Source organism: Sus scrofa, chromosome 3 (assembly GCF_000003025.6).
Source record: "Sus scrofa isolate TJ Tabasco breed Duroc chromosome 3, Sscrofa11.1, whole genome shotgun sequence".
NCBI lineage: Eukaryota > Metazoa > Chordata > Mammalia > Artiodactyla > Suidae > Sus > Sus scrofa.
Genome location: NC_010445.4, coordinates 41595515 through 41618630, shown reverse-complemented (window position 1 = coordinate 41618630; position 23116 = coordinate 41595515). Strand labels below are relative to the sequence as shown.

At 51.8% G+C, this 23116-nt stretch overlaps 1 pseudogene; it reads left to right on the top strand.

Annotated features, from left to right (window-relative positions):
* On the top strand, positions 5003-8191 carry LOC106504184 (annotated as a pseudogene).

Here is a 23116-nt window from a genome sequence, read left to right as displayed (position 1 = left end):
ACCCAGGGGATCCCTCGAGAATTCTAAAGACTGCCACCCAACCAGGCTGCCAGTCTAAATCAAACACTGAAGGGACATCTGTGTCCTCTACCTGATATGAGGCGCCTAGGGGCAGAGTCCCAGGTGCCCAGAAAACAACCTCAAACCACTGGGTGCTTGCTGTTTGGTCCACCCAACACACCATTGACGCCAACCCTGAGTCTGCACCTGCAGCCTTGCAGCTGCACCTGGGTCCAGAAGGTCCTCTGGCGCCATCTTGTGGACATCTGCTCCAACAGCGACTGTCGGGTTGTCCTCCTGTCTCTGGGTCAGCAGCACCGTGGCTGCATAGTCTGGGGGGTAACATGATGGTTCGATTTCCTTCCTCCACTTTCTTGAAATACCAAGACGTGCCCTCCCAAGCGGGCTATTTCTCTCTCAAAGGCTTTCAGAGCCCTGAGGCCAATGTATCCCATGCCACAGCATTCAAATCCCCAGCTCCCGACCCATCATGTCATGAAAGCATTCTTCAATTTTATATATTCCTGCACTTATGCATTTGTGAAAATAGGTGTGTATATATGCGACTACTGATTTTTTCTTAATTTTCTGTTACACCTTCATACCAAAAATTCTTGCTACTTCTCTTTCTTTTTTCTCTTTCAATCTTTTTTTTTTCTTTTTGCCATTTCTTGGGCCACTCCCACGGCATATGGAGGGTCCCAGGCTAGAGGTCGAATCGGAGCCGTAGCCACCAGCCTACGCCAGAGCCACAGCCACGCGGGATCCGAGCCGCATCTGCAACCTACACCACAGCTCAAGGCAACACCGGATCCTTAACCCACTGATCGAGGGCAGGGATCGAACCTGCAACCTCATGGTTCCTAGTCGGATTCGTTAACCACTGCGCCACGACAGGAACTCCCGGGAGCTTTCTTTATGTCAATCAACCATCCTTAATTTTCCTGACCTGGCTTTAGGTCAGGTCATCATTCCAGGTGTATAGAGAAAACAAAAGACTCACTTGGAAAGAAAATGATGACGTTTGAGGAGGCCTCTTCAGAGAAAAACACAGGGATTAGTGCAGCTGCTCACCAACATACCACCATTTTACCACCTTGCATGCACAACCCTCAGGCACTTTATCCGGATCCCAAGGACAGGTCAGGCTTGTGTCTCAATACTACCAGCTTAGCACCTGATACCACCAACAGCAAAACAAAACCAACAACCCCACTGAAAAATGGGCAAAAGTCCTGAAGAGACATTTCCCTAAGCCAGATGTACAGAGGGAAGTGCCAGAGAAATAGATCACCGTCCCTCATTAGGGGAGAAATGTGAATCAAAACCACTCTGAAGTACCACCACACACTTGTCTGAATGGCAATTATTACTAAATCGACAAAAAATCCTGGAGAGGGAGTTCCCGTCGTGGCGCAGTGGTTAACGAATCCGACTAGGAACCATGGGGTTGTGAGTTCGGTCCCTGCCCTCAATCAGTGGGTTAAGGATCCGGCGTTGCCTTGAGCTGTGGTGTAGGTTGCAGATGCGGCTCGGATCCCGTGTGGCTGTGGCTCTGGCGTAGGCTGGTGGCTACGGCTCCGATTCGACTCCTAGCCTGGGAACCTCCATATACCATGGGAGCAGCCCAAGAAATGGCAAAACGACAAAAAAAAAAAATTCTGGAGAGGGTGTAGAGACATGGGTACCCTCCTACACTGGGAGTGTCTGTGTATGTTGGTACAAGCACTCTAGACAGCAGGGTCGAGGTAAGTTCCCAAAATAAAGATTCACAGTATTACCCAGCAATCTCTCTTTGGGGCATATATCCTGAAACATTTGCTTTTTAAAATCTTAAAGGATGAAGTTCCTGTCGTGGCTCCGTGGTTAACAAATCTGACGAGGGACCATGAGGTTGTGGGTTCGATCCCTGGCCTCGCTCAGTGGGTCAAGGATCTGGTGTTGCCGTGAGCTGTGGTGTAGGTCGCAGGCTCTGCTCAGATCTGATGTCGCTGTGGCGGTGGTGTAGGCTGGCGCCACAGCTCCCTTGGACCCCTAGCCTGGGAACCTCCATGTGCCACAGATGAGGCCCTAGAAAAGACAAAAAATGTATAAATAAAATAAAATAAAATGTTAAATGCCCTGCTATGTTCATTTCAGCACTCTTCACAAGAGCCAAGACAGGGAAATGAAATGTCCATCAAAAATGAATGGATTGGGTAGACGTTATACATGCAAAATGGAACACAACTCAGCCATAAAGTAAGAACCAAAAAATGCCATTCACAGTCACATGGATGGAATTAGCATCACCCATACTAAGTGAAATAAATTAGACAGAGAAAGGCAAATACTTCTATCTAACAAATGGCCCAAATGAAGCCTTCTGCAGAGAAGAAACTCAAGGACTGGAAAACAGGATTTTGGTCACCAGACTGGAGGGGACTGCGTGGGATGCCTGTAATTTGGCAGGTAAGAAACGCAAACTCTCGCACTTGTGGTGGGTAAGAAATAAGATCCTGCTGTGCGGCACAGGTAACTGTTATCTAGTCACTTATTTATTTATTTATTTATTTATTTGTCTTTTTGCCATTTCTTGGGCCGCTCCCACGGCATATGGAGGTTCCCTGGCTAGGGGTCGAATCGGAGCTGTAGCCACCGGCCTACGCCAGAGCCACAGCAACGCAGGATCCGAGCCGCGTCTGCGACCTACACCACAGCTCAGGGCAACGCCAGAACCTTGACCCACTGAGCAAGGGCAGGGATCAAACCCGCAACCTCATGGTTCCTAGTCGGATTCGTTAACCACTGCGCCACGACGGGAACTCCATAGTCACTTATTTAAAGCAAGGTGGAGGATAACGTGAGAAAAAGACTCTGCATATAGATGTCAGCTTCACGTTGCTGTCAAAGAGCAATTGAGCACTATAAATCAGCTAAAATTGAAATAAAAAATGATTTAAAAAATCCAAAATTGGAGTTCCCGTCGTGGCGCAGTGGTTAAGGAATCCGACTAGGAAACATGAGGTTGCGGGTTCGGTCCCTGCCCTTGCTCAGTGGGTTAATGATCCGGCGTTGCCGTGAGCTGTGGTGTAGGTTGCAGACTCGGCTCGGATCCCGCGTTGCTGTGGCTCTGGCGTAGGCCGGTGGCTACAGCTCCGATTCAACCCCTAGCCTGGGAACCTCCATATGCCGAAGGAGCGGCCTAAGAAATAGCAACAACAACAACAAAAAAAAGACAAAAAAACAAAAGACAAAAAAAAAAAAAAATCCAAAATTGCTGGCTGAGCATACGCCAGAGAAGGTGTCTGAGTCCAGACTAAAAACAAGCAAGGAGTTCCCGTCGTGGCTCAGTGGTTAACGAATCTGACTGGGAACCATGAGGTTGGTTGCGGGTTCGATCCCTGGCCTTGCTCAGTGGGTCAAGGATCCGATGTTGCCGTGAGCTGCGGTGTAGGCCGCAGATGTGGCTCAGATCCTGCGTTGCTGTGGCTCTGGCGTAGGCCCGCGGCTACAGCTCCAATTTGACCCTAGTCTGGGAACCTCCATATGCCACGAGAGCAGCCCAAGATAATGGCAAAAAGACAAAAAAAAAAAAAAAAAAAAAAAAAAAAAAAAAAACAAGCAAACTTACTCCTTGGAACCTGTCAAGATTTCTCAGAAATATAACTTAAGAGCAAAAGTCATTACCTAGTGTGTATGAATTTCTATGTTAACATATTTTTTTTTTTTTTTTTGCTTACCTATTTTTCTGCAATTTTTGCGGCCTGCAGATACTGTCAGGCCAGGAATTGAATCCACACCATGACTGTATAACCCTAGGCTCATATATAAAACCCTCCGCCACCAGAGGAATATTGTCAGGAGATCCTTTATCATTGCCGTATCCATCAATTACCTTAGCTGCTCTGTAGGAATATATATACCTACTAATTGACTTCATCAATTGAGCTGTGTTCATTCCAGCACTATTCAAAATAGCAAGACATGGAATCAAACTCAGTGGCCATTGACAGATCAATGGATTAGGAAGATGTTTTACATACAAACAATGGAATACTGCGCAGCCATAAAAAAGAACGAAAATGTCATTCAGAGCCCAATAGATTTAATGAGAAACTCCCATACTAAGTGAAATTTGTCCAAAAGAGAGAGAGAAATACCAGAGGATACCCCTTCTATCTTTAATGTAACAAATGGCACAACTGAAGCTTTCTACAGAGAAGAAAATCATTGACTGGAAATCTGACTTGTGGTTGCCAAACTAGGGGCGGGTGTCAGAAGGACTGGGATTTGGGGGGTCAAATATCCAATCTTCTGTACTTGGGAGTGTGTCATCAATGAGATCCTGCTGTTTAGCACAGGGAACTATATAGTCACATTTTTTTGGAACAAGGTGGAGTAGAATGAAAGAAAAAAAATCATGTATATGCATGTAGGACTGGATCACTTTGCTATTTAAGAGAAATTGAGCACTATATATCAGCTAGAATGGGAATAAAAAATGATTTTAAAAACTAACCAAAATTACTGGCTCAGTGTTCACCAGAGAAGGTGTCTAGGTCCAGACTCCTGCTTCTCTAGAACAAATCGGGCGACCTGACTCGGCTGAGCCTCTCAAGCTTTCTTAGTGATGTTACTTGTGACCAGAAGTCATCGCCTAGTTTGTATGAGTTTATTTCTACATCGACATTTTCATTTATTTACTTACCTATTTTCTGCACCTATTTTTGGTGTGAAGACACTGTCAGGCCAGCAAATGAATCCACGCCACTGCTGTACAACCCTAGGCTCGTCCTTAAAACCCTCCGCCACCAGAGGAAAAGCATCACGAGATCCTTTATTATTGCCGTATCCATCAATTCACTTAACTACTCTGTAGGAATATAATGAGTGTGTGTATACGTGTGTGTGTGTGTATACGTGTGTGTGAGTGTGTGTGTTTACTGACTTCTTTATCAACTGAGCCCATTCTTTTGAATATCTATTATTATTTATTTATTTATTTGGGTGCAACCTGTGACATTCGGATGTTGTCTGGCCAGGGTTTGAGCTCCCATCACAGGTCCTACTACAGCCACAGCAGGGACAGAAAGAGACCCTCAAGTCCACTGGTCACTGTGTGTGCTGCGCTGAGGCCCCAGTCACTGGGTGGTGGCGGAGGGGCGGCCGCTGCAAGACGGCAGACCTGTTGCTCCTCCAGGAGGACCTGCAGGTTCACGCAGATGGATACCTGGACCTTGTCTCCCAAGATGAAATACTGATGCCACTGGGGTGATTAGACAATTATGCTCCAACTGAGAATGTACACAACAGACAAAGGGTGGCCCAGGGTCTGCTGGGTACCCCGAAGGAACTCCGCAATAATGAGAGAGATTGTGTGGCTGTTTTGGAAAGAATCAGCTGATGACTCAGAGCCCAATGTGCAAGCAGAGATGAGGGAGCAGTTGCCGCATACTGCCCTGTGTTGTCAAGAAAACCGACCTTTCATCTCGTACGTGTTTTCCAAAGCCTGGCTGCCCCTGGTGGTGCGGTATCTGGCCGATCAGAATGATGAAGTAAGAAAAATGAGTCAGGTAGACTTCCCGCTCTGCTGGAGCAGGAGTTAATCGAGCAGTTCAACGTGGAGACCAAGGTGGGGCCCCGTCCTCGCTGAACTGACCGTCCCAGACAGCAACGATGGGAAGATGGAAGCTGGGGCCCGCACGTGCCAAATGGCTCCCACGGCCAGGAAGGGCATCGCAAAAGGTCTTGTCTTGCCCCAGTTTTGTGAGATGTGCTTTGCCAGCAGGATGGTCCACGTTCAAAAGGTCTTTGCTTCCAACTTTGGAGATATTTGCAGTGTAGTTGGCAGCACGCTCCTGAGGACATGCTTCTGCCCAGGTTTTTCCAGCTTTGCTCTGCCAGTGTGCAGGGCATCTGCAAGGCTGGTGCTGGGTGCTTCCTGATGGTTCCCTGTGCGACATGTCCCAAAATTCGACAGACTAAACTGTCAGCCCTACTTATTAATTCAATCCGTGAGCCTTCACGTTGGGTCTGCCAAGCAGCTTTTCAGTCTCTGGGACCTTTCACATCTCCTGTTGCTAATCCATCTAGCTCTGGCCAGTATTTTAAAGAAGAAAGCAAAAGTTCTGAAGATCCATCAGGAGAAGACAAAAATAGAATCAGAGACCAAGAGACCCTGGAGAATGCTGAGCTCAGGCCAGAGGAAGCTCCTGCAGTGCTGGCTGTTAACAGCACCAGCGTGGCCCTGGAGGGCATGATGACAGGAGGGGCCACGCTGTGTGCTAGGCAGCCCCCCGGGGAAATGCGTGCCCCACTCTCTGCCTTATCCTCAGAAGCCCATCCAGAGGCTGCCAGCAACAAGGGAAGGGCAGCCTGAGAACTGCAGGTCCTCGTGGTGGTCAGAGGGGGACCCCAACACATAGGATCTGCCCCTCCCGGACCAGTACTTTGTCAACTCCTTCCACTTCTGGAGGACTCCGATCCCCGACATCCCTCTGGACATGGAGCTGGAGCAGGGCACCAGGAACACGCCCAGCCCCGAGGCAGCCAAAGAGCTGCCTGAAGTCCCTGCCCCTGGTTCCACCACCATCACCTTGGCTGTCAGGAAGGAGCTTGAGGAGCTCATAGAAAACCCTGAGGCGGACAGCAATGACCCTGACCCGAAGGCACAGGTGGATACGCGGGCCACTGCCCTGCCTGCTTCCAGCCCGGATGCCCCTGATGAGGCCTGCGAGGCCACCAGAAGAGCCCTCAGGAGGAACCGGCTGTGGACGGGGCCACGACGCCCCCAGGCCACTCATCAGGAAGGCTGTGGAGAGCCTGGGCTCCGCCCTGTGCTGCATTCATGACGATTCAGACTTGAGCACGAGCAGCCACTCTTGCTCTGATGAGGAAAGTTGGTCTAAGGTGCAGGACACGGTGTCCCAGACCCTGCTGGGTCAGTATTTGTCAGTGACCAACCCTCCCAGGTGCAGACGGTGGACACGGAGATGGCCAAGCGCTGCGCCTGTGGCCTCCTGGCTGTGGCACTGACGCTGGGCCAGCAGAGCTGGCACTGCCTCGGGGAGACCTACGGGGCCCTGGCCGCCGACCTGCAGAGCCATGTTTGGAGAACACAGGCCTTCTCTATCCACGAGTTCACTGCCATCCTTGGACTTCAGTTGACAGCTGCAGACCTGGCTCCAGTATTTAATGGATTTTTTTTTCTTTTTTTGCTATTTCTTCGGGCCGCTCCCACGGCATATGGAGGGTCCCAGGCTAGGGGTCGAATCGGAGCTGTAGCCACTGGCCTACGCCAGAGCCACAGCAACGCGGGATCCGAGCCGAGTCTGCAACCTACACCACAGCTCACGGCAATGCCGGATCCTTAACCCACTGAGAAAGGGCAGGGACCGAACCCGCAACCTCATGGTTCCTAGTCGGATTCCTTAACCACTGCGCCATGACGGGAACTCCTATTTAATGGATTTTTAAAAGACCTCAATGAGGTGAGGATAGGCGTCCTTAAACACTTGCATGGTTTTCTGAAGCTTCTTCCTATTGACAAAAGAAGACAATATCAGTATCAGGAGTTTGGGGTGACATATAGCCGTCAAAATTGGTGGTTTTGAGCTGAGCTGGCTGAACGGCTGGTTTACTCCTAGAACTGTACAGCCCCAGAGGTGTCTATGGCTGCTTGTGCTCCACTGTCCTGAGCCTGTGTGCACATAAAGCATCTTGCATCAGCTGGATTTCCTGCAAGCTGGTCAGCGAGATGGTGCACAAGCATCACCACGCCACACCGCCCCCCCTCAGAGTGGGCCTCGTCGTGAGCTGGTGGACATCTTTAGCCGCTGCCCATGCTGGTCAGGGCGCCAGGCGCTGGTCTTCATCTGCCAGGCTGTCACTGAAGATGACTGCCTTGCCAGAGACCAGTGTGCTCTGCCTCTGATGCCACACCCGCTTACCTTGGCCGATGGCAGGATGCCAAATGGATGCGTGCTGCTTGCAAAAACCTTAAGACAGACTCTACTAGAAAAAGAGTATTTTCTCACCTCTATTCCACAGGAGGCTGTGGAATAGACCATCGCAGCTCTTCAGATGGCTCATGACAGAGATGTTAAGTATTTGCTGAGTCTCCATGTCCCGATTCTTTGTCATGCTGGTCATGACCCAAAGGTAATTTATGCTTACGTGTAAATTACGTATGGCAGGCATTTTCTACTTAATCATGATTGGCTCGGAAATGCAACTTCATCTCCCATGATGTACATACCAGGCCCTCTGGGTAGGGCCGCAGTATTTAATAAAGCTGTTCAGCCACTGTGCACAAGTTCTCCCGTCCAAAGAAAATGTATTATGAAAATCAAAAAAAAAAAAAATGACCGTCTCAACAACCAATACAACCCAACAGCAAACCAAAACCAACAACCAAATTGAAAACTGGGCAAAAGACCTGAATAGACATTTTCCTAAACCAGATATGCAGAGAGCAACTATCGCCAGAATAAAATGATCAACATCACTTACAAGGAGAGAAATGCAGGTGTTCCCGTCGTGGCGCAGTGGTTAACGAATCCGACTAGGAACCATGAGGTTGCGGGTTCGGTCCCTGCCCTCGCTCAGTGGGTTAACGATCCGGCGTTGCCGTGAGCTGTGGTGTAGGTCGCAGACGCGGCTCGGATCCCGCGTGGCTGTGGCCCTGGAGTAGGCCAGTGGCTACAGCTCCGATTCAACTCCTAGCCTGGGAACCTCCATATGCTGTAGAAGCGGCCCAAAGAAATAGCAAAAAGACAAAAAAAAAAAAAACAAGGAAAGAAATGAAAATCCACACCAGTCTGAGGTACCAACCCACACCTGTCCCCATGGCCATCCTGAGTAAGTCTGCAAACAAATCCTGGAGAGAGTGTAGAGAAGCAGGTGCAGTCTTACAGTGGGGGTGGCTATGTGGATGGGTACAGTGACAATGGACAACAGAATCCAACTAACTCTGATAAATAAATATACAACCATCATATGACCTAGCGGTCCCATTCTTGGGCATTTATCCCGAAAAAGTTCTTTTAAAAAATTTAAATGCCCCGTTACGTTCATGCAGCACTATTCACAATAGCAAGACATGGAAACAAAATCAATGTCCTTCAACAGATGAATGGGTTAGGAATATGTTGTAGATACACGTATTTCAATACTACTCAGCCATCAAAAAGAACCAAAAATGCAAACCGCAGCCAAATTGATGGAACTAGAATCTCTCATACTAAGTGAAGTACATCTGAAAAAGACAGACAAATACCCTAGGACACCCCTTCTATCTGCTATGAAAGGAAAGGCACAAAAGAACCCTCTAGAGAAAAGAAACTCATGGACCGGAAAACAGATTTGTGTTGTTGCCAGATTGGGGAGGGAGGTTTTAGGAAAAACTGGCACTTTGTAGGTAATAGATGCAAACTCTTGCACTTTTTGTGGGTAAGCAACGCGCTCACGCTATATGGCACTGGGAAATATTTCTAGTCACTTTTTCTGAAACGAGATGGAGGATAATGTGAGAAAAAGCATATATATATATACACCTGTAAGAATGGATCATTTTACTGTTAAAAAGTAGTAGACAGGGCACTATAAATCAGCTTTAATTGAAGTAAAAAATGATTTAAAAAATTACCAGCTCAGCGTTCACCTGAGAAGGTGCCTGGGTCCAGACACCTGCCTCTCGAGAAAAAAAAAAAAAAAAAAAAAAAAGGCAGTCTGACTCCACTGAACCTGTCAAGATTTCTTAGCAATGTTACATTCAACCAGCACTAAGTATCTCTGGGGCATGAATATTTTTATATATTAACATCTTTATTTCCTTCCTTATTTATTTCTCTGGACCTGTTTATAGCATGTAGATACTATGGGGCCAGTAATTGAATCCATGCCACTGCTGCTACTACCCCAGGCTCGTACATAAAACACCGTGCCACCACAAGGGTAGTGTCAGGAGATCCTTTATTATTCCTTTATATAACAATTCACTTAGCTACCCTGTAAGAATGTATATATGTATTCATTAACTTCTTGATCAATTGATTTCATTCTTTTAAATATGTATTCTTCTTTGGTTTTTGTCTTTGTTTTTGCTTTTTAGGGCTGCATCTGCAGCATATGGAGGTTCTCAGGCTAGGGGTCAAATAGGAGCTACAGATGCCAGCCTAAGCCACAGCCACAGCATCACAAGATCCGAGCCACATCTGTGACCTACACCACAGCTCATGGCAACACCGGACCCTTAAGCCACTGACCAAGGCCAGGGATTGAACCCGCAACTCATGGTTCCTAGTCAGATTTGTTTCTGCTGCACCATGGTAGGAATTCTTAAATATCTATTCTTATTTATGCATTTATTTGGGTGCTAACTGTGACACTGGGTTGTGGTCTGGCCAGGCGTTAGTCTCCCTGTGCAGCTCTTACCACAGCCACTGCATTGACAGAGACAGGCTCTTAAGCTAGGCAACAACGGGGAACTCCCTGAGAGCTTTCTTGATGATATCAATCAGCACTCCTTAATTCATCAGACCTGGTTTGGTTCAGACCTCAGTACCCTGGTGCCATACTGAAAAGAGAGGCTCACCTGGAAAGGCAAGAAGAAAGTGTTGCTAGGTCTATTCAGAAAGAAAAAAAAAAATCACAGAGATTAGCACAGCTGCCCAGCAAAATGCCACCAAAGTCCGAATCCATTATCAGCACCAGCCTCTCTCCAAATATCTAAACCCCCAACACTCAAGGGCTTGAAATTTGCCATGTCACAATTCAACGCAGATGCTGTGTGGGTGTCAGCTCCTGCCTCTGGAGGAACCCAAGGCATTCCAAAACCCAGGGGATCCCTCCAGCCTTCTAAACACACTGCCACCTGACCAGGCTGCCAATCTACATCAAGTGCTGAAGGGACACCTGTGTCCTCCTCTGGGAGCCGCAGCCCAACACAGCTTCTCCCTGATGGAGCCCAACCGGCAGCCCCCAGACCCCAAGACCCCCAAGGCCACACACAGCCACGCTCTGCTTTGGAGCAGAGAGTCCCAGGTGCCCAGAAAACAACCCAAAACCCCTGGGTGCTTGCTGTGGGTTCCACCCAACACGCCATCAACCGCACCTCTCAGCCTGCACCTGCAGCCTCAGAGACACACCAGGGTCCGGAAGGTCCTCTGGCGCCGTCTGGTGGACATCTGCTCTAACAGCAACTGTCGGGTTTCCCTTCTCTCTCTGGTTCAGCAGCCCCAGGGCTCCACTGGCCCCTGGGAAATATACTGGTTGCCCTTCTTCCTCGACTGTCTTTAAGCACCAAAAAGGGCCCTACGAAGTGGGCTGATTCTCTCTCCAAGGCGTTCAGAGAACTGAAGCCAACCAACCCCACACCACTCTGATCAAACCCTCCCCTTCTGAGCCATCCTGTCATGGCAGCCTTGTTCCCTTATTTAGAGAGGGATGCACTTACGTATTTATGTATGTAGGGGTGTGTGGGTGTGTGTAACTATGGATTTTTCTGAACTTAGCAACTGTTATCCATTCATTCATAGAATAAAGTCTTGATTGTTTTCTTTTTTTTTTCCATTTTCTCTTTCCCTCATTCTTTCTCACTATATTGACCCCAGATGAAGTGCGCATGAGTTGTCTGCCTATCAATGGTTTTCAATCCACAGAGCTTTCTAAACACACTGCAGCGTCAAAGACAGATCCTTAATCCAGGGAGCAAGGAGGAATATCTCAGAGAGCTTTCTTTATATCCCTCTACTGTCCTTAATTCACTAGACTGGGCTTTTGGTCAGGTCTTAGTACCAGGTGTCCAGAAAGAATAAAAGAGAGTCACATGGCAGGAAAAGGACAGAGTCTCAGGAGACCTCCTGAGAGAAGAAGCCCAGGGATGAGCACTGCTGTTCACCAAAATATCACCATTTTACGACCTCTCAATGCAAAACCTGCAGGCACTTAATCTGGATCCCAAACCCCAGGTCAGGCTGGGGTTTCAAAATTATCAACTCAACAACTGATACCGCTCAACAGCCAATAAACCCTAAACACCCAAATGAAAAATGGGCAAAAGACATAACTAGATATTTCTCCAAACATGATAGACAGGTGGCCAACAAGCACAGGAAAAAATGATAGTCATCACTCATTAGGAAAGAAATGCAAATCAACACTACTAGGAGGTACTGCCGCCCACCTCTCAGAATGGCCATCATTAGTAAGTCTACAAGTAACGAATACTGGAGAGGGTGTGGAGAAAAGGGTACCCTCCTACAGTGTAGATGGGTGTGTAAATTGGTACAACCACTCTGGAGGTTAACTCAGAAAAATCAATATTGATGGAACCTATGACCCAGGAATCCCACCACTGGGCATATGTCAGGACAAATGTTCCTTGAAAAAGGTACATGACCCCCTGTGTTCAGCGCAGCACGCTTCCCAACAGCCTAGACGTGGAAACAGACTGAATGTGCTTTGACGGATGAATGGATTCAGAAACTGTTGTACATATACCCAATGGAATACTACTCAGCCTCAGAAAAGAACAAAAATGCCATTTGCAGCCACATTGACGGAACTAGAAACCCTCATACCAAGGAAGTAAGTCTGAAAGATAAAGGCAAATACCCTAAGATATCACCTCTCTCTGGAATCTAACATATGGCACAAATGAACCTTTCCCCAGAAAAGAAACTCAAGGACCGGCAAACAGATTTCTGCTTGCCAAAGGCGAGGGGTCCGTGTGTGAAGGACTGGGAGTCTGGTGTTAATAGATTCAGACTCTTGCACTTGGGGTGGGTAAGCCACAAGATCCTGCTGCATAGCGCAGGGAACTATATCCAGTCACTTGTGATGGAACACGATGGAAGATAATGTTGGGAAAAGAATATGGATGTACCTGTATGCCTGGATCACGTTGCTGTAAAAAACTACTTGACAGGCAGAGCACTATAAATCAGTTATACGGGGGGAAAAAATCCTTTTAAAGAACCCACAAAATTACCAGGTCCAGACTCCTGCCTCCTGAGAAAAAACAACAGGCAATCTGACCCCATCGAACATGTCAAAATTTCTTGCCAATGTGACACCCACCCAGAAGTAATTATCTCTGGTGTACTGATTTATTTATTTACATCTTCATGTATTTATTTTTCTGGACCCACTTGTGGCAGGCAGATATTGTCTAACCAGGTCTGGAATCCAGGCCACAGCTGTTACTCACCCAGGCTCATCCTTAAAACCTTCTGCCACCACAAGGATAATGTCAGCAGATCCTTTTTTAATGCTTTGTCTTGCAACTCACTTAGCGTCTATAGCAATGGATATATGTAATTATGGACTTTAATCAATGGATCTCGTTCTTTTAAATATGTATTTTCATTTATTCATTTTTGGGGGTGGCCCCTGTAACTTTGGGAAGGTGTCTGGCCAGGTTTGGATCTCCCAATGCAGCTTGCTCTTGCCACAGCCACAGCAGTGACAGAGGCAGACTCTTATGCCAGGCAGATCCAAGGGAACTCCCTGAGAGCTTTCTTGATATCAATCAACACTGCTTAACTCATCAGACTTGGTTTTGGTCAGGCCTCCATACCCGGGCGCCCTACTCAAAAGAGGCTGATATGGCAAGACAAGAAGGAACTTTCACCAGGCCTCTGAGTGAAAAAACACAGGGGTTGGCACACAAAATGCCGCCAGAGTCCACCATCCATTCATCAGCATCGGCCTCTATCCTGATACCTAAACCCCCGACATCAGGGGCTTGGAAATGGCCAGCTCACAATTCCACACAGAGGCATCCTGAAACCCAATGAATCCCTCCAGCATTCGCAACACACTGCCACCTGCCCAGGCTGCCAATACACATGAAATGCTGAAGGGACACCTGTGTCCGCTGCCTGTCATGAGACATCTTGAAGCAGAGAGTCCCAGGTGCCCCCAAACAACCCCAGACCTCCGGGTGCTTGCTGTGGGTTCTGCCAGCGCACCATCGTCCCTGACTCTGAGCCTCGACGTGCAGACGTGGGGCGGCACCTGGGGCCGGAGGGGACGCTGGCGCCCTCGTGTGGACACCTGTTCTAACAGCAACTCTCAGATTTTCCCCCGGGGCTGCACTGGCCATGAGCAGTAATATGCTGGTTGGATTGCCTTCCTCCATTTTCTTTAAATACCAAGTAGTGCCCTTCCAAATGGGCTGTTTCTCTCTCCAAGGCTTTCAGGGCATTGAAGCCAACTGACCCCATGCGCCCCTGATCAAACACTTAGCTTCCGAGCCATCATGTCGTGACAGCCTTGTTCCATTAGGGACACATGCATTCACTGAGGCATTTGTGGATATAGGCGTGTGTCTATGTAACTCTTGATTTATACGCTTAACTTTCCAGGTTTTACTCCTTCATTTGTACGATAAAGTCTTGCTTCCTTTCCTTCTTGTTTCTCTCTTTCCTCCCCTCCCCCCCCTTTTTTTTTTCGGTCTTTTTTCCATTTCTGGGGCTGCTCTCACGGTATATGGAGGTTCCCAGGCTAGGGGTCGAATCGGAGCTGTAGCCACCAGCCTACACCACAGCCCCAGCAACGCCGGATCTGAGCCACGTCTGCAACCTACACCACAGCTCACAGCAACGCAAGATCCTAAACCCACTGAGCAAGGCCAGGGATCGAACCCGCAACCTCATGGTTCCTAGTGGGGTTCGTTAACCACTGCACCACGACGGGAACTCCCATTCTTTCCTTCTTGCTTACCTTATGGACCACACCTGAAGCAAGCGTGAGTTGTCTGCCCATCATGGGTATTCAAACCACACAGGCGACCAAACCCACCGCAGCAACAAAAACAGATCCTTTCCCCAGGGAGCCAGGCGGGAGCTCCACGAGAGCTTTCTTTATATCAATATAGCAGGCCTGGCTTTAGATCACGACTTCATACCAGGTGTATAGAGGGGACGAAAGAGGCTCACATGGCAAGAAAAGGACAGACTTTCAGGAGACCTCCTGAGAGAAGAAGCCCAGGGATGAGCACAGCTGCTCACCAAAATATCACCGTTTACCCACCTTCCACGCACAACCCGCAGGCACTTGACCCGGATCCCAAACCCCAGGTCAGGCTGGGTTTCAAATTTACCAGTTTAACAACTGATACAACTCAAGAGCACAAAAAAACAAGCCAAGTGAAAAATGGGCAAAGACCTGAATAGATATTCCTCCAAACACGTTATACAGCTGGCGCACAAGCCCAGGAAAAAATGACCACCATCTCTCATTATGAGAGAAATGTAAATCAAAATGAGTATGAGCTGCCACCTCACGCCTGTCAGAATGGCCAGCCTCCTTAGGTCTACAAGCAGCAAATCCTGGAGAGGGTATGGAGAAAATGGTGCCCTCCCACAGTGTGCATGGGTATGTAAATTGGCACAACCACTACAGAAAGCAGTATGGAGGTTCCTCAGGAAATTAAATATCTAACGAGCCTAGGACCAAGCAATCCTACACTTGGACATGTATCTGCACAAAACCTTCCCTCAAACAGCTACATGCACCACCATGTTCATCGCAGCACTATTCACAACAGACACAGACACAACCTAAATGTCCACCGAGAACGAGTGGTTTAAGAAGACGTGGTACATACACCCAATGGAATACTACTCAGCCATTAAAAAGAACAAAATAATGCCACTCGCAGCAACTTGGATGCAAACAGAAAGTCTCCTACTAAGTGAAGTCGGTCAGAAAGAGAAAGACAAATACCATAAGATATCACTTATATCTGGAATGGAGCATAAGGTACAAATGAACCTTTCCACAGAAAAGAAAAAACTCAAGGATTTGCAAACAGACTTGTGGTTGCCCATGGGGAGGTGAAAGGTGTGGGAGACTGGGAGTTTGGGGCTAAGAGATGCAAACAATTGCATTTGGGGTGAGTAAGCCATGAAAGCCTCCTGTATAGCATAGGGAACCATATCTAGTCACTTGTGATGGAGAATGAGGTGACAAGAAGGGTATGTATATACATACGTAAGACTGGGTCACCCCGCTGTACAGTAGACATTGACAGAGCACTGTCCATGAACCACAAGGTGAAAAAAAAATAGAAAACCCAAATTACTACGGCAGGGTTCACAAGAGGTGGTTCCTGGCTCCAGACTCCTCCCTCTCAACACAAAAGTGGCCATCTGACCCCAGCAGATCTGTCAAGCTTTCTCACCACTGTGACACCCGACCAGGCTGCAAATCCACATCCAATGCTGAGAGACACCCGTGTCCTCTGCCTGACAGGAGGCACCTTGGCCCAGAGAGTCCCAGGTGCCCTGAATTTCTGCGTGCTTGCTGGGGCTTCCACCATACACCTCATCAACCCCATCCCTGAGCCTGGACCTTGCGGCCTGGGAACTGCCCGTGGGCCCGGAAGGTACCCTGGAGACGTCTTCCAGACACACCTGCCATCACAGCAAGTCTCAGGCCTTCCTTCTTCTTGTCTCCATCAGCTGCCCTGGGGGCTGCACTGGCCTTGGCAAGCCTGTGACTTTTTTTTTTTTTTCTGCTTTTTAGGGCCGCACCCATGGCATGTGGAGGTTCCCAGGCTAGGGGTCTCATCGGAGCTACAGCTGCCGGCCTACACCACAGCCACAGCCACGCCAGATTTGAGCCGCATCTGTGACCTACACCACAGCTCACAGCAACGCCTGGTCCTTAACCCACTGAGTGAAGCCAAGCATCGAACCTGCGTTCTCATGAATGCTAGTCAGGTTCATTTCCACTGAGCCATGACGGGAACTCCACAGTGGGTCTCATTAAAGGCAGATAGAAGCTGGATTACAGAGACCTCAGAGTCAGCCCAGAAAACCCAAAGCAGTGGCTGGACACCAGCATGTTGAGGGGGCAAGTTGAAGCCCATCCCTAAGGGTGCCTGCTGCACACGGCCCCTCAGGTTCTCACACCTGCACATGGGGGGAATTTCAACCCTGACTGAGGACTTTTTTTTTTTCTGCTTTTTAGGGCTGCACCTGAGGCATATAGAGGTTCCTAAGCTAGGGGTCAAATGGGAGCTGTAGCTGCCAGCAGCGCTGGCTCTTTAACCCACTGAGCAAGGTCAGGGATTGAACCTGCAACCTCATGGTTCGTAGTGGGATTCGTTTCTGCTGCTATGCCACGACGGGAACTCCGGGGGATCTTTAACGCTGCTGCACACTGGCTGCACGCTGGGCTATTGAAGAAGCCGCCAGTTACTCAGAGAAAAGCCAGCAAGGACATTCCCTGGGCCGGTGAACAATCCAGAGGTTGGTTAGAGGTGGGATGACGTCTCCCATGCAGCCGGCAGCCCCCACAAGGAGCGTCTCACTGAGGAGCCGATGGACCGTCAATGCGGAGCCGTCTCAGAGGAGAGGCTATCGGATGCTGGTCCTGAGCCTCATCCACCCTCCGCAGGTAAAGCACCTGCGTGTGTGCAGAGACTTCAAACACCTGAAGAAAGGGCTTGACGCCCTGCCTGTGACAGCACACTGGCCCAGTTGGTGTCTGCACACCAGGAGGGACGGTCCTGACCGGGAGGAGGCGGCGGGGGATCACTTCTAGAAGCTTTCCATTTGCCTGCCTGAGTTACCCCTCCTCTCTGGGTCCCCACTGCCTTTGTTCTGACTTGCTCACCTCTTGCCCCGGGGAGAAATTTCAGCGGCAGCTACAGGCGACACGTCCTCTTCCTCTGCAGTGGGAGACCCAGCAACGCTGGCAAAAGGTCCAGCAGAAGCCCAATCAGACCGGGCCACCCATAAAGCGATGACCTCTCTCGCTCCCTCCCACCAGCCCAGCCCCGTGGCGGCTGGCGACGCAGCAAGGACACAGGTACAGCTGCAGAGGCGCTTGTCTAGAGGGGCTGTTTATACAGACCTCAATGCAGCACACCTGGGAAGGGCTAGCCTGACGGGGCAGGCTGCCCAGGTCAGCCAATCCTCACCCACCAGGGGCTCATGGTGGCAGGAAGTGGGCCTTGCTGCACCAGCCAAGCCCAAGGAACAGGTGTGGCTTCTAAGGGTCAGGAGAGACCCAGGGCCGCAGGGCTAGCTTGTTTTCTAATCATTTTAACTGGCCCATGAGTGGAAGCCAATTTCAAGAAATCTTTTCCTCATGAGAGGGAGCCAGGAGTCAGGGAGGAGGGGTGGGGAGTGGAAATATGGCCATGTACCCCCGTGCAGTGGAAGCCTCTGGAACACCTGGTGGAGGGAGGCTGCACACAGTGAAGCCCAGGCTTGCCGGCCTGCCCAGGAGCTGCTGTTGGTTAGTTCAGCTTCAGCTCTGAGGGGCTCAGGGTCCGCTCTGAGCATCAGGTGGGCTGCGGGTGGTCAGCAGGGAGGGCTCTGTGCATGGTTCCTGTGCCAAGCCCTGCCGCGGTGCCTGCCCAGAAGGACCCTGTGTCCTGTGAGCCCTGGGGGGCTGCTGGGTTCCTGCCCACGTGAGCCCCATGCACTGGGCAGGGCATGTGAATGAGCATCCTCTCTCTGCAGCAGGCACAGACAGGGCTGCTTAGCACACATCTCTCCTGGGCAGCGATGCGATGGGATGAGATGTGAGCCAGCAGATGCTGCAGGTCCTTGGACCCCCACCCAGGCTCACCCAGAGTGACATGTTCAGTAATTAGGTCCTGGCTGCCATGCGGCACGAGGGGGGCCCCGTGGGTACCCCTAGCTGCATCCTCCTGACACCATGGAGGCTTCCACAGGACAGAGCAAACAGTCTGCCCTGGGTTGGTGGCAGCTCTTGGTGACCCTGAAGGAGTCACAGGAGGGAGGGGAGTGGGCTCCCAGGCAGAGGCATGGGGCTGGGGACCGAGGAGGTCTTTCTGGGTCTGAGCTGGGAATGGACGAGTAGGTGGTGAGTGTGACCCCGGAGAGCTGCCCTGGTGACATGAGGCTGAACTCACTTCAGGGCGACAAGCTTCCTGGGTGACCCTAAAACAGGATTGTAATCCGAATCCCAGTGGAGGGAAGGTGTGCAAAGTGAGTCCCCCCAAGAGGAGGCTGTGTGAGCCAGTCCCCTCAGAGGGGGGGACATGGAACCTGCCGGGAGTGGGCTGTCACCCTGGGTGGGTGGAGGGGGCAGATCCCACATCTGTGCTTCTGGGTGTTTCTTGGCTTCTTGGGGCCTCAGCTTCTCAGTCTGCTCTTGGGGTGACGGAAGCACGGACTGACTAGGAATTTGCTCATATCGGGGGAGAAAGGGCCTGGTGGAAATCTCCCAGGATGCCACCCTCAGGGGATTGCAGGTCCCATTTCCCACAGAAGGAACTTCAGGGTCAGGAAAGCCAACCCGAGCAGACTCACAGCAGAGCCCGGGGATGGGCTCATTCTGGGGTGGGGGGGTCCCCCTATTTCCTTGGAAAGGGAGGCTCCACTGGGCAGTGCCAGTTCATCCCACACCTGGAAGTGTCCAGACCTCAAGGCCCAGCAGCCCCCATGGGCCGCGAGGAGGCGGGCGGGACAGACCCCTTTCCTGCCCAGAACACGTGGGGTCCAGGCCGTCGTCGGAAGAACCAGAGATGTGAGGTGTCCATGTGGGAAGAGTTCCCGGGGCAGCTTGCATATCCAGACGTCCACACCAGGAGTGTGGGTCAGAGGGTCATGGATGCTGGGCCCCTCCTGACCGGACATCCGCAGCCAGTATCACAAGTCATGACTGTCAGGTAGTGTGGGGACATGGGGCGGGGGTGGGGGGAGGACAAGAGCACACGGTCCGGGCCCACAAGGGCCGTGCTGTCCACAGGGCTTGTGCTGGGCTTCTAAGTGCTCCCTCCACTCACCCCAGGGGCAGCGACCACCCCCCAAGCCCGCTCACAGACTCTTCCTGAATTAAGCCATGTGAACACCGCTCACGCCCCAGGCTGGCAGGGGCTCTCCACCTCGGTGGGAGTTTCCTTCTCCCATTCCAGACCCCTGCTCCTGCCATGGACACCCGCATCCCCAGGAGGCCTGCTGGGAGGGGTAGGGACTGGGCGGAGAAGAAGACAGGGCAGCCCTAGCTGCAGCAGGTGCAGGCAGGTAGTGGGAGTGCTCAGGTATCTGTCCCCCAAAGGCCCCGAATGTGGGGGCCAGGGCCGTGAGGGCGCTGACATGAGGGCCACCTCCTCCTGGGCTCCCCTGGGGACGCTGCAGGGAGAGCGAGGTCTCGCGACACTTTCCCTCCCTTCCACCCTCGGCTGCACCCGGGGCACCCGCTTGCCCTATTAATGGGCTTTGGCTGGTGTTTCTCCCCAACCGGGCTGCCCTGCGAGAGCGTTTTCATGCCCATTATACTCCCCAGAAGCTCTGGAGGCCACAGCTTTGGGGCACCTCCAGGAACAGATTCCAACCTAGGGAATTTCAAACAAGCCAGGGACTGGGCCTGCGGGCTGAGGGGAGGAGGGAGCCAGTGTCGCCATCCACCACCCCAATCCCCCGGGGCTAGGAGGCGCCCTACCCGGGAGGGCCCAGGACTCAGCTTACCTATCACCCGGGGTCTCCCTGGTAGAGGGGTCCTTCAGATTCCAGGGCTCCAAGACCCCCTACTTCGGCCCCGGGCTGCAGAGGATATTGGGGTGAGCTTCTGGGAGTGTCTGGAGGGAGGGCTCCCCTGTCAGCACAGGCGGACTGAAGACACCGACCAAGGGTAGGCGGGGGAGCCCGGGGGAGCCCAGGAGATGGTCCTGAGTCAGCCCTGAGGTGGATGAGGGCTGCGGAGCTGGGGGTGACGGCGGTGGGGACGAGGGGCTGACCACTCGACAGGAGACAGACCAGCCGAGGCAGGAAGAGGCGGGCACTGGGTCCCACTGGGCCCACCGGGAGGGCGGAGAGACCCTCAGGCAGAGCCCCCGGCCAGGGCAGCAAGCTCAGCTCCGCCCCCCACCCCGCCCACGGCGCCAGGCCCCGCCCCCTTCGTGGGGTCTGGACAGCGATGGGCAGAAGTGGGAAAGCGGGGCGCTGGGAACCTGGAGAGGACAGTTTCCTGCAGGGACGAGAGGCCAGGGCTGGACAGGGCAGGGGAACTTGGGCGCGGGACAATGGGACAGGCAGGGGGCTGTTCATTCTCCCTCAGAATGGCCCACACATCCCAAGGCTAAGTCTATAACCTCAGGGGCCCCGGACGGGGGGCTTCCATCTGGCTGGTTCCCAGAGGCTGGACGTTGGTGGGGACGCGGGCATGGCTGGTGGCCTGGGGCAGACATCGCTCTCTCTGGGGGAGCGAGATGGATCCTTGGTCCCCGGTCTGCGGATGGTCTCGTTCTCTGGGTGTCACGTCCTGTCTCGGGGGTCACTGGGAGGACAGGCGGGAGGGATGGACACAGACTGGTCCAGCTGTGCCCTGGGCTTTTGGGGACACCGTCTCGGGCCCACAGCATCAACAGGCCTCAGTCCCCACCCCCTCCCCCAGGAAGGACCTGCCTGTGAAACACGACGCCCATTGTGGGGGCTGGCTGGTCGTTTTTCAGATGGACACTCAAGGGGCAGGACAGGAGGTGACCCGCAGCCTTTGGCATGGTCCCCGTGTCAGCTGTGGCTCCTGACCAGGGCCTGAGCTGCCCTGAGAGTAGGGTTTGTGGAACGGGCTAGGTCACCACGACAGGGACATGTGGGAGGGAGTCCTGGGCCCCAGCTTCCTCCCCAAGTAAGATTGGGTGTCACGCCCCAGAGGCGTCCAGTGATGTCCTGAGTTTCAATAGGCCCACCCCCACCCCAGTCTAGGCGTGCATTTCTTGTGGCCCCCACCACAAAACACCAGACAGAGGGGTTGGAACAAATGCTTACTCTGGCCCTGGAGCCTGTAGCTGGTGACCTGGGCATTGGGGGCCTGGTCCCCCTGTAGGTTCTGGGGACAGTCAGTCCTGGGGATCTCCCACTTCCTGGGGTTACGTCCGGGCCGTCCTGTGGCTGCATCACCCCATCTCTGTTGTCACATTGCTTCCCCCTCGTGTATCTGTGTCCACACGTTCCCTCATGAGGACCCCTGTCCATCACAGCCCATCGAGTGGCCTCATCTCAACCCAGGCAGCCCTGCAGTGACCCAGCTCACACTCAGCCCCATTCTGAGGCTCCGGGGAGCCCATGCATTTTCCTGAGGGGCACTAGGAGTGACAAATGCCTGGGAGGGACATGGAGGCACATTTCCTAGGCTGGAATCCAGAAGCCTCCTGGAGAACATGGTGTCCTGATTCTGGGAGGACAGCCAGGCAGAGGAGGGAGACCCAGGGTCTGAGATGAGGGTCTCTCGAGGGCCAGGCGGGAGCTGGCAGGCGGGAAGTCAGGGGCAGACGGCCTTCCCCTTACTCCGTGGGGCCACTCGGGGGCAGATGCATGGTGGCCTAGGGGATGTCCTCTGTCTGATCCCAGGAAGGCGGCCAGCCATGGGCTCCCTGCCAGGTGGGGGCAAGTGTGGAGGGGTTTGAAGATGTGTCCCCCGGCTACTTTTGAAGAGAAGTGCCTTGGTTGTGTGTGGGACACACAGCCACCAGCCTGGCAGGAAGGGTGCCAGCCAGCAGCACGTGGGCTGCACCCAGGACTCCACAAACCTGGACGTGCCTCTTCTGGGCCAGGCCCCTTCCAGGATGGAGGGCACCACAGAGAGGATACTGTTATAATATAGATGAGATTATTATAACAGAAGGAGGTCTATTACTCTAGAGAGAGCTCTAACAGTAGAGGAGGACTCTTACTACAGAGGGGGGATATTACGGCACAGCAGGAACTCTAACAGTAGAGGAGGACTCTTACTACGGAGGGGGGATATTACGGCACAGCAGGAACTCTAACAGTAGAGGAGGACTATTACTACGGAGGGGGGATATTACGGCAGAGCGGGAACTCTAACAGTAGAGGAGGACTATTACCACGGAGGGGGGATATTACGGCAGAGCGGGAATTCTAACAGTAGAGGAGGACTATTACTACAGAGGGGGACTATTACTACAGAGGGGGGATATTACTGCAGAGCGGGAACTCTAACAGTAGAGGAGAACTACTACTACAGAGGGGGGATATTGCTGTAGGTTGTGGGTTGCAGCAAGAGAGGAGCCCTGTCACTGTAGAGGAGGAACTAAGACAATGGAGAAGGGACTATGTCTGTAGAGTGAGGACTGACACTGGGGTGGAGCTACTGGCGTGGAGGGATGAGCCAATAAGAGGAGGAT